Genomic DNA, 12,454 nt, shown 5'->3' with positions numbered 1-12,454 from the left:
CCCTGCTTTTGCAACATCTGGGAGCTTAGTTTTGGCATCTTTTGGTCCTTTGCAATGCAACTCATTTCTTCACAGACCATTTCTTGAAGGCTCTAAAACTCCCCATTTTCTGGTTTTTTTCAGTTGCATTTCATTTGATCCTATCTCCTTTCCAGAGTGTTTGTAAGCCTTTCTTTTGGGGGTCGCAAGATTCCCTTTCCCTTCCCGAAAGGAAATGAAATTTCCTTTCGGGAAGGGAAAGGGAATCTTGCGATTTCAATGGGCACCATGAGAGGAATCTTTGGTGCATGTCCCTGCACGTGATGACATGCCATGCCTTTTGATGGCTTTGACTTTGGGAAAGATTTTTTCTTTTTTTTTTTCCAGTTTTTTGCAGCATCCATGCCATGACTTTTCTATCTTCCCCTCCAAGGTTTTTCTTCCTCCTTGCCTTTTTCCCCAGCTTTTGCAACATCTGGGAGCTTCCTTTTGGCATCTTTTGGTCCTTTGCACTGCTCTGATAGAACCCCGGTGCATTTTCCTCTTCTCACTAAATTGACCAAATTTCCCAATTTTCTTTTTTTTCTCCTCCAATTGCTATTCCTTTGAAGGGATCTCCATTCCAGCCTCTTTCTAAGTCCTTCTTATCTCTTTTGGCCTTCAGCGCGGACCAATTTTTGGAAGCTTTGCTGCATGTGCCTGCACTTGATTGCATATGGGTGAGATATTTTCCTTTTCTGTTTTTATTTTTTTTTAGTGATTAAGCCATGTCCCTCATATCTTCCCCTCCAAGTTTTGTCTTCCTCCTTGCCTTTTTCCCCTGCTTTTGCAACATCTGGGAGCTTAGTTTTGGCATCTTTTGGTCCTTTGCAATGCAACTCATTTCTTCACAGACCATTTCTTGAAGGCTCTAAAACTCCCCATTTTCTGGTTTTTTTCAGTTGCATTTCATTTGATCCTATCTCCTTTCCAGAGTGTTTGTAAGCCTTTCTTTTGGGGGTCGCAAGATTCCCTTTCCCTTCCCGAAAGGAAATGAAATTTCCTTTCGGGAAGGGAAAGGGAATCTTGCGATTTCAATGGGCACCATGAGAGGAATCTTTGGTGCATGTCCCTGCACGTGATGACATGCCATGCCTTTTGATGGCTTTGACTTTGGGAAAGATTTTTTCTTTTTTTTTTTCCAGTTTTTTGCAGCATCCATGCCATGACTTTTCTATCTTCCCCTCCAAGGTTTTTCTTCCTCCTTGCCTTTTTCCCCAGCTTTTGCAACATCTGGGAGCTTACTTTTGGCATCTTTTGGTCCTTTGCACTGCTCTGATAGAACCCCGGTGCATTTTCCTCTTCTCACTAAATTGACCAAATTTCCCAATTTTCTTTTTTTTCTCCTCCAATTGCTATTCCTTTGAAGGGATCTCCATTCCAGCCTCTTTCTAAGTCCTTCTTATCTCTTTTGGCCTTCAGCGCGGACCAATTTTTGGAAGCTTTGCTGCATGTGCCTGCACTTGATTGCATATGGGTGAGATATTTTCCTTTTCTGTTTTTATTTTTTTTTAGTGATTAAGCCATGTCCCTCATATCTTCCCCTCCAAGTTTTGTCTTCCTCCTTGCCTTTTTCCCCTGCTTTTGCAACATCTGGGAGCTTACTTTTGGCATCTTTTGGTCCTTTGCACTGCTCTGATAGAACCCCGGTGCATTTTCCTCTTCTCACTAAATTGACCAAATTTCCCAATTTTCTTTTTTTTCTCCTCCAATTGCTATTCCTTTGAAGGGATCTCCATTCCAGCCTCTTTCTAAGTCCTTCTTATCTCTTTTGGCCTTCAGCGCGGACCAATTTTTGGAAGCTTTGCTGCATGTGCCTGCACTTGATTGCATATGGGTGAGATATTTTCCTTTTCTGGTTTTATTTTTTTTTAGTGATTAAGCCATGTCCCTCATATCTTCCCCTCCAAGTTTTGTCTTCCTCCTTGCCTTTTTCCCCTGCTTTTGCAACATCTGGGAGCTTAGTTTTGGCATCTTTTGGTCCTTTGCACTGCTCTGATAGAACCCCGGTGCATTTTCCTCTTCTCACTAAATTGACCAAATTTCCCAATTTTCTTTTTTTTCTCCTCCAATTGCTATTCCTTTGAAGGGATCTCCATTCCAGCCTCTTTCTAAGTCCTTCTTATCTCTTTTGGCCTTCAGCGCGGACCAATTTTTGGAAGCTTTGCTGCATGTGCCTGCACTTGATTGCATATGGGTGAGATATTTTCCTTTTCTGGTTTTATTTTTTTTTAGTGATTAAGCCATGTCCCTCATATCTTCCCCTCCAAGTTTTGTCTTCCTCCTTGCCTTTTTCCCCTGCTTTTGCAACATCTGGGAGCTTAGTTTTGGCATCTTTTGGTCCTTTGCAATGCAACTCATTTCTTCACAGACCATTTCTTGAAGGCTCTAAAACTCCCCATTTTCTGGTTTTTTTCAGTTGCATTTCATTTGATCCTATCTCCTTTCCAGAGTGTTTGTAAGCCTTTCTTTTGGGGGTCGCAAGATTCCCTTTCCCTTCCCGAAAGGAAATTTCATTTCCTTTCGGGAAGGGAAAGGGAATCTTGCGATTTCAATGGGCACCATGAGAGGAATCTTTGGTGCATGTCCCTGCACGTGATGACATGCCATGCCTTTTGATGGCTTTGACTTTGGGAAAGATTTTTTCTTTTTTTTTTTCCAGTTTTTTGCAGCATCCATGCCATGACTTTTCTATCTTCCCCTCCAAGGTTTTTCTTCCTCCTTGCCTTTTTCCCCAGCTTTTGCAACATCTGGGAGCTTCCTTTTGGCATCTTTTGGTCCTTTGCACTGCTCTGATAGAACCCCGGTGCATTTTCCTCTTCTCACTAAATTGACCAAATTTCCCAATTTTCTTTTTTTTCTCCTCCAATTGCTATTCCTTTGAAGGGATCTCCATTCCAGCCTCTTTCTAAGTCCTTCTTATCTCTTTTGGCCTTCAGCGCGGACCAATTTTTGGAAGCTTTGCTGCATGTGCCTGCACTTGATTGCATATGGGTGAGATATTTTCCTTTTCTGGTTTTATTTTTTTTTAGTGATTAAGCCATGTCCCTCATATCTTCCCCTCCAAGTTTTGTCTTCCTCCTTGCCTTTTTCCCCTGCTTTTGCAACATCTGGGAGCTTAGTTTTGGCATCTTTTGGTCCTTTGCACTGCTCTGATAGAACCCCGGTGCATTTTCCTCTTCTCACTAAATTGACCAAATTTCCCAATTTTCTTTTTTTTCTCCTCCAATTGCTATTCCTTTGAAGGGATCTCCATTCCAGCCTCTTTCTAAGTCCTTCTTATCTCTTTTGGCCTTCAGCGCGGACCAATTTTTGGAAGCTTTGCTGCATGTGCCTGCACTTGATTGCATATGGGTGAGATATTTTCCTTTTCTGGTTTTTTTTTTTTTTGTGATTAAGCCATGTCCCTCATATCTTCCCCTCCAAGTTTTGTCTTCCTCCTTGCCTTTTTCCCCTGCTTTTGCAACATCTGGGAGCTTAGTTTTGGCATCTTTTGGTCCTTTGCAATGCAACTCATTTCTTCACAGACCATTTCTTGAAGGCTCTAAAACTCCCCATTTTCTGGTTTTTTTCAGTTGCATTTCATTTGATCCTATCTCCTTTCCAGAGTGTTTGTAAGCCTTTCTTTTGGGGGTCGCAAGATTCCCTTTCCCTTCCCGAAAGGAAATGAAATTTCCTTTCGGGAAGGGAAAGGGAATCTTGCGATTTCAATGGGCACCATGAGAGGAATCTTTGGTGCATGTCCCTGCACGTGATGACATGCCATGCCTTTTGATGGCTTTGACTTTGGGAAAGATTTTTTCTTTTTTTTTTTCCAGTTTTTTGCAGCATCCATGCCATGACTTTTCTATCTTCCCCTCCAAGGTTTTTCTTCCTCCTTGCCTTTTTCCCCAGCTTTTGCAACATCTGGGAGCTTCCTTTTGGCATCTTTTGGTCCTTTGCACTGCTCTGATAGAACCCCGGTGCATTTTCCTCTTCTCACTAAATTGACCAAATTTCCCAATTTTCTTTTTTTTCTCCTCCAATTGCTATTCCTTTGAAGGGATCTCCATTCCAGCCTCTTTCTAAGTCCTTCTTATCTCTTTTGGCCTTCAGCGCGGACCAATTTTTGGAAGCTTTGCTGCATGTGCCTGCACTTGATTGCATATGGGTGAGATATTTTCCTTTTCTGGTTTTATTTTTTTTTAGTGATTAAGCCATGTCCCTCATATCTTCCCCTCCAAGTTTTGTCTTCCTCCTTGCCTTTTTCCCCTGCTTTTGCAACATCTGGGAGCTTAGTTTTGGCATCTTTTGGTCCTTTGCAATGCAACTCATTTCTTCACAGACCATTTCTTGAAGGCTCTAAAACTCCCCATTTTCTGGTTTTTTTCAGTTGCATTTCATTTGATCCTATCTCCTTTCCAGAGTGTTTGTAAGCCTTTCTTTTGGGGGTCGCAAGATTCCCTTTCCCTTCCCGAAAGGAAATGAAATTTCCTTTCGGGAAGGGAAAGGGAATCTTGCGATTTCAATGGGCACCATGAGAGGAATCTTTGGTGCATGTCCCTGCACGTGATGACATGCCATGCCTTTTGATGGCTTTGACTTTGGGAAAGATTTTTTCTTTTTTTTTTTCCAGTTTTTTGCAGCATCCATGCCATGACTTTTCTATCTTCCCCTCCAAGGTTTTTCTTCCTCCTTGCCTTTTTCCCCAGCTTTTGCAACATCTGGGAGCTTCCTTTTGGCATCTTTTGGTCCTTTGCACTGCTCTGATAGAACCCCGGTGCATTTTCCTCTTCTCACTAAATTGACCAAATTTCCCAATTTTCTTTTTTTTCTCCTCCAATTGCTATTCCTTTGAAGGGATCTCCATTCCAGCCTCTTTCTAAGTCCTTCTTATCTCTTTTGGCCTTCAGCGCGGACCAATTTTTGGAAGCTTTGCTGCATGTGCCTGCACTTGATTGCATATGGGTGAGATATTTTCCTTTTCTGGTTTTATTTTTTTTTAGTGATTAAGCCATGTCCCTCATATCTTCCCCTCCAAGTTTTGTCTTCCTCCTTGCCTTTTTCCCCTGCTTTTGCAACATCTGGGAGCTTAGTTTTGGCATCTTTTGGTCCTTTGCAATGCAACTCATTTCTTCACAGACCATTTCTTGAAGGCTCTAAAACTCCCCATTTTCTGGTTTTTTTCAGTTGCATTTCATTTGATCCTATCTCCTTTCCAGAGTGTTTGTAAGCCTTTCTTTTGGGGGTCGCAAGATTCCCTTTCCCTTCCCGAAAGGAAATTTCATTTCCTTTCGGGAAGGGAAAGGGAATCTTGCGATTTCAATGGGCACCATGAGAGGAATCTTTGGTGCATGTCCCTGCACGTGATGACATGCCATGCCTTTTGATGGCTTTGACTTTGGGAAAGATTTTTTCTTTTTTTTTTTCCAGTTTTTTGCAGCATCCATGCCATGACTTTTCTATCTTCCCCTCCAAGGTTTTTCTTCCTCCTTGCCTTTTTCCCCAGCTTTTGCAACATCTGGGAGCTTCCTTTTGGCATCTTTTGGTCCTTTGCACTGCTCTGATAGAACCCCGGTGCATTTTCCTCTTCTCACTAAATTGACCAAATTTCCCAATTTTCTTTTTTTTCTCCTCCAATTGCTATTCCTTTGAAGGGATCTCCATTCCAGCCTCTTTCTAAGTCCTTCTTATCTCTTTTGGCCTTCAGCGCGGACCAATTTTTGGAAGCTTTGCTGCATGTGCCTGCACTTGATTGCATATGGGTGAGATATTTTCCTTTTCTGGTTTTATTTTTTTTTAGTGATTAAGCCATGTCCCTCATATCTTCCCCTCCAAGTTTTGTCTTCCTCCTTGCCTTTTTCCCCTGCTTTTGCAACATCTGGGAGCTTAGTTTTGGCATCTTTTGGTCCTTTGCAATGCAACTCATTTCTTCACAGACCATTTCTTGAAGGCTCTAAAACTCCCCATTTTCTGGTTTTTTTCAGTTGCATTTCATTTGATCCTATCTCCTTTCCAGAGTGTTTGTAAGCCTTTCTTTTGGGGGTCGCAAGATTCCCTTTCCCTTCCCGAAAGGAAATGAAATTTCCTTTCGGGAAGGGAAAGGGAATCTTGCGATTTCAATGGGCACCATGAGAGGAATCTTTGGTGCATGTCCCTGCACGTGATGACATGCCATGCCTTTTGATGGCTTTGACTTTGGGAAAGATTTTTTCTTTTTTTTTTTCCAGTTTTTTGCAGCATCCATGCCATGACTTTTCTATCTTCCCCTCCAAGGTTTTTCTTCCTCCTTGCCTTTTTCCCCAGCTTTTGCAACATCTGGGAGCTTCCTTTTGGCATCTTTTGGTCCTTTGCACTGCTCTGATAGAACCCCGGTGCATTTTCCTCTTCTCACTAAATTGACCAAATTTCCCAATTTTCTTTTTTTTCTCCTCCAATTGCTATTCCTTTGAAGGGATCTCCATTCCAGCCTCTTTCTAAGTCCTTCTTATCTCTTTTGGCCTTCAGCGCGGACCAATTTTTGGAAGCTTTGCTGCATGTGCCTGCACTTGATTGCATATGGGTGAGATATTTTCCTTTTCTGTTTTTATTTTTTTTTTGTGATTAAGCCATGTCCCTCATATCTTCCCCTCCAAGTTTTGTCTTCCTCCTTGCCTTTTTCCCCTGCTTTTGCAACATCTGGGAGCTTAGTTTTGGCATCTTTTGGTCCTTTGCAATGCAACTCATTTCTTCACAGACCATTTCTTGAAGGCTCTAAAACTCCCCATTTTCTGGTTTTTTTCAGTTGCATTTCATTTGATCCTATCTCCTTTCCAGAGTGTTTGTAAGCCTTTCTTTTGGGGGTCGCAAGATTCCCTTTCCCTTCCCGAAAGGAAATGAAATTTCCTTTCGGGAAGGGAAAGGGAATCTTGCGATTTCAATGGGCACCATGAGAGGAATCTTTGGTGCATGTCCCTGCACGTGATGACATGCCATGCCTTTTGATGGCTTTGACTTTGGGAAAGATTTTTTCTTTTTTTTTTTCCAGTTTTTTGCAGCATCCATGCCATGACTTTTCTATCTTCCCCTCCAAGGTTTTTCTTCCTCCTTGCCTTTTTCCCCAGCTTTTGCAACATCTGGGAGCTTACTTTTGGCATCTTTTGGTCCTTTGCACTGCTCTGATAGAACCCCGGTGCATTTTCCTCTTCTCACTAAATTGACCAAATTTCCCAATTTTCTTTTTTTTCTCCTCCAATTGCTATTCCTTTGAAGGGATCTCCATTCCAGCCTCTTTCTAAGTCCTTCTTATCTCTTTTGGCCTTCAGCGCGGACCAATTTTTGGAAGCTTTGCTGCATGTGCCTGCACTTGATTGCATATGGGTGAGATATTTTCCTTTTCTGTTTTTATTTTTTTTTAGTGATTAAGCCATGTCCCTCATATCTTCCCCTCCAAGTTTTGTCTTCCTCCTTGCCTTTTTCCCCTGCTTTTGCAACATCTGGGAGCTTACTTTTGGCATCTTTTGGTCCTTTGCACTGCTCTGATAGAACCCCGGTGCATTTTCCTCTTCTCACTAAATTGACCAAATTTCCCAATTTTCTTTTTTTTCTCCTCCAATTGCTATTCCTTTGAAGGGATCTCCATTCCAGCCTCTTTCTAAGTCCTTCTTATCTCTTTTGGCCTTCAGCGCGGACCAATTTTTGGAAGCTTTGCTGCATGTGCCTGCACTTGATTGCATATGGGTGAGATATTTTCCTTTTCTGGTTTTATTTTTTTTTAGTGATTAAGCCATGTCCCTCATATCTTCCCCTCCAAGTTTTGTCTTCCTCCTTGCCTTTTTCCCCTGCTTTTGCAACATCTGGGAGCTTAGTTTTGGCATCTTTTGGTCCTTTGCACTGCTCTGATAGAACCCCGGTGCATTTTCCTCTTCTCACTAAATTGACCAAATTTCCCAATTTTCTTTTTTTTCTCCTCCAATTGCTATTCCTTTGAAGGGATCTCCATTCCAGCCTCTTTCTAAGTCCTTCTTATCTCTTTTGGCCTTCAGCGCGGACCAATTTTTGGAAGCTTTGCTGCATGTGCCTGCACTTGATTGCATATGGGTGAGATATTTTCCTTTTCTGGTTTTATTTTTTTTTAGTGATTAAGCCATGTCCCTCATATCTTCCCCTCCAAGTTTTGTCTTCCTCCTTGCCTTTTTCCCCTGCTTTTGCAACATCTGGGAGCTTAGTTTTGGCATCTTTTGGTCCTTTGCAATGCAACTCATTTCTTCACAGACCATTTCTTGAAGGCTCTAAAACTCCCCATTTTCTGGTTTTTTTCAGTTGCATTTCATTTGATCCTATCTCCTTTCCAGAGTGTTTGTAAGCCTTTCTTTTGGGGGTCGCAAGATTCCCTTTCCCTTCCCGAAAGGAAATTTCATTTCCTTTCGGGAAGGGAAAGGGAATCTTGCGATTTCAATGGGCACCATGAGAGGAATCTTTGGTGCATGTCCCTGCACGTGATGACATGCCATGCCTTTTGATGGCTTTGACTTTGGGAAAGATTTTTTCTTTTTTTTTTTCCAGTTTTTTGCAGCATCCATGCCATGACTTTTCTATCTTCCCCTCCAAGGTTTTTCTTCCTCCTTGCCTTTTTCCCCAGCTTTTGCAACATCTGGGAGCTTCCTTTTGGCATCTTTTGGTCCTTTGCACTGCTCTGATAGAACCCCGGTGCATTTTCCTCTTCTCACTAAATTGACCAAATTTCCCAATTTTCTTTTTTTTCTCCTCCAATTGCTATTCCTTTGAAGGGATCTCCATTCCAGCCTCTTTCTAAGTCCTTCTTATCTCTTTTGGCCTTCAGCGCGGACCAATTTTTGGAAGCTTTGCTGCATGTGCCTGCACTTGATTGCATATGGGTGAGATATTTTCCTTTTCTGGTTTTATTTTTTTTTAGTGATTAAGCCATGTCCCTCATATCTTCCCCTCCAAGTTTTGTCTTCCTCCTTGCCTTTTTCCCCTGCTTTTGCAACATCTGGGAGCTTAGTTTTGGCATCTTTTGGTCCTTTGCACTGCTCTGATAGAACCCCGGTGCATTTTCCTCTTCTCACTAAATTGACCAAATTTCCCAATTTTCTTTTTTTTCTCCTCCAATTGCTATTCCTTTGAAGGGATCTCCATTCCAGCCTCTTTCTAAGTCCTTCTTATCTCTTTTGGCCTTCAGCGCGGACCAATTTTTGGAAGCTTTGCTGCATGTGCCTGCACTTGATTGCATATGGGTGAGATATTTTCCTTTTCTGGTTTTTTTTTTTTTTGTGATTAAGCCATGTCCCTCATATCTTCCCCTCCAAGTTTTGTCTTCCTCCTTGCCTTTTTCCCCTGCTTTTGCAACATCTGGGAGCTTAGTTTTGGCATCTTTTGGTCCTTTGCAATGCAACTCATTTCTTCACAGACCATTTCTTGAAGGCTCTAAAACTCCCCATTTTCTGGTTTTTTTCAGTTGCATTTCATTTGATCCTATCTCCTTTCCAGAGTGTTTGTAAGCCTTTCTTTTGGGGGTCGCAAGATTCCCTTTCCCTTCCCGAAAGGAAATGAAATTTCCTTTCGGGAAGGGAAAGGGAATCTTGCGATTTCAATGGGCACCATGAGAGGAATCTTTGGTGCATGTCCCTGCACGTGATGACATGCCATGCCTTTTGATGGCTTTGACTTTGGGAAAGATTTTTTCTTTTTTTTTTTCCAGTTTTTTGCAGCATCCATGCCATGACTTTTCTATCTTCCCCTCCAAGGTTTTTCTTCCTCCTTGCCTTTTTCCCCAGCTTTTGCAACATCTGGGAGCTTCCTTTTGGCATCTTTTGGTCCTTTGCACTGCTCTGATAGAACCCCGGTGCATTTTCCTCTTCTCACTAAATTGACCAAATTTCCCAATTTTCTTTTTTTTCTCCTCCAATTGCTATTCCTTTGAAGGGATCTCCATTCCAGCCTCTTTCTAAGTCCTTCTTATCTCTTTTGGCCTTCAGCGCGGACCAATTTTTGGAAGCTTTGCTGCATGTGCCTGCACTTGATTGCATATGGGTGAGATATTTTCCTTTTCTGGTTTTATTTTTTTTTAGTGATTAAGCCATGTCCCTCATATCTTCCCCTCCAAGTTTTGTCTTCCTCCTTGCCTTTTTCCCCTGCTTTTGCAACATCTGGGAGCTTAGTTTTGGCATCTTTTGGTCCTTTGCAATGCAACTCATTTCTTCACAGACCATTTCTTGAAGGCTCTAAAACTCCCCATTTTCTGGTTTTTTTCAGTTGCATTTCATTTGATCCTATCTCCTTTCCAGAGTGTTTGTAAGCCTTTCTTTTGGGGGTCGCAAGATTCCCTTTCCCTTCCCGAAAGGAAATGAAATTTCCTTTCGGGAAGGGAAAGGGAATCTTGCGATTTCAATGGGCACCATGAGAGGAATCTTTGGTGCATGTCCCTGCACGTGATGACATGCCATGCCTTTTGATGGCTTTGACTTTGGGAAAGATTTTTTCTTTTTTTTTTTCCAGTTTTTTGCAGCATCCATGCCATGACTTTTCTATCTTCCCCTCCAAGGTTTTTCTTCCTCCTTGCCTTTTTCCCCAGCTTTTGCAACATCTGGGAGCTTCCTTTTGGCATCTTTTGGTCCTTTGCACTGCTCTGATAGAACCCCGGTGCATTTTCCTCTTCTCACTAAATTGACCAAATTTCCCAATTTTCTTTTTTTTCTCCTCCAATTGCTATTCCTTTGAAGGGATCTCCATTCCAGCCTCTTTCTAAGTCCTTCTTATCTCTTTTGGCCTTCAGCGCGGACCAATTTTTGGAAGCTTTGCTGCATGTGCCTGCACTTGATTGCATATGGGTGAGATATTTTCCTTTTCTGGTTTTATTTTTTTTTAGTGATTAAGCCATGTCCCTCATATCTTCCCCTCCAAGTTTTGTCTTCCTCCTTGCCTTTTTCCCCTGCTTTTGCAACATCTGGGAGCTTAGTTTTGGCATCTTTTGGTCCTTTGCAATGCAACTCATTTCTTCACAGACCATTTCTTGAAGGCTCTAAAACTCCCCATTTTCTGGTTTTTTTCAGTTGCATTTCATTTGATCCTATCTCCTTTCCAGAGTGTTTGTAAGCCTTTCTTTTGGGGGTCGCAAGATTCCCTTTCCCTTCCCGAAAGGAAATTTCATTTCCTTTCGGGAAGGGAAAGGGAATCTTGCGATTTCAATGGGCACCATGAGAGGAATCTTTGGTGCATGTCCCTGCACGTGATGACATGCCATGCCTTTTGATGGCTTTGACTTTGGGAAAGATTTTTTCTTTTTTTTTTTCCAGTTTTTTGCAGCATCCATGCCATGACTTTTCTATCTTCCCCTCCAAGGTTTTTCTTCCTCCTTGCCTTTTTCCCCAGCTTTTGCAACATCTGGGAGCTTCCTTTTGGCATCTTTTGGTCCTTTGCACTGCTCTGATAGAACCCCGGTGCATTTTCCTCTTCTCACTAAATTGACCAAATTTCCCAATTTTCTTTTTTTTCTCCTCCAATTGCTATTCCTTTGAAGGGATCTCCATTCCAGCCTCTTTCTAAGTCCTTCTTATCTCTTTTGGCCTTCAGCGCGGACCAATTTTTGGAAGCTTTGCTGCATGTGCCTGCACTTGATTGCATATGGGTGAGATATTTTCCTTTTCTGTTTTTATTTTTTTTTAGTGATTAAGCCATGTCCCTCATATCTTCCCCTCCAAGTTTTGTCTTGCTCCTTGCCTTTTTCCCCTGCTTTTGCAACATCTGGGAGCTTAGTTTTGGCATCTTTTGGTCCTTTGCAATGCAACTCATTTCTTCACAGACCATTTCTTGAAGGCTCTAAAACTCCCCATTTTCTGGTTTTTTTCAGTTGCATTTCATTTGATCCTATCTCCTTTCCAGAGTGTTTGTAAGCCTTTCTTTTGGGGGTCGCAAGATTCCCTTTCCCTTCCCGAAAGGAAATGAAATTTCCTTTCGGGAAGGGAAAGGGAATCTTGCGATTTCAATGGGCACCATGAGAGGAATCTTTGGTGCATGTCCCTGCACGTGATGACATGCCATGCCTTTTGATGGCTTTGACTTTGGGAAAGATTTTTTCTTTTTTTTTTTCCAGTTTTTTGCAGCATCCATGCCATGACTTTTCTATCTTCCCCTCCAAGGTTTTTCTTCCTCCTTGCCTTTTTCCCCAGCTTTTGCAACATCTGGGAGCTTCCTTTTGGCATCTTTTGGTCCTTTGCACTGCTCTGATAGAACCCCGGTGCATTTTCCTCTTCTCACTAAATTGACCAAATTTCCCAATTTTCTTTTTTTTCTCCTCCAATTGCTATTCCTTTGAAGGGATCTCCATTCCAGCCTCTTTCTAAGTCCTTCTTATCTCTTTTGGCCTTCAGCGCGGACCAATTTTTGGAAGCTTTGCTGCATGTGCCTGCACTTGATTGCATATGGGTGAGATATTTTCCTTTTCTGGTTTTATTTTTTT

This window comes from Agelaius tricolor, unplaced genomic scaffold, assembly GCF_023055355.1.
Source record: "Agelaius tricolor isolate 1412-34295 unplaced genomic scaffold, bAgeTri1.0.p SCAF_2, whole genome shotgun sequence".
NCBI lineage: Eukaryota > Metazoa > Chordata > Aves > Passeriformes > Icteridae > Agelaius > Agelaius tricolor.
The sequence above is the reverse complement of the archived record's forward strand: the minus strand, read 5'-3'. Positions refer to the sequence as shown.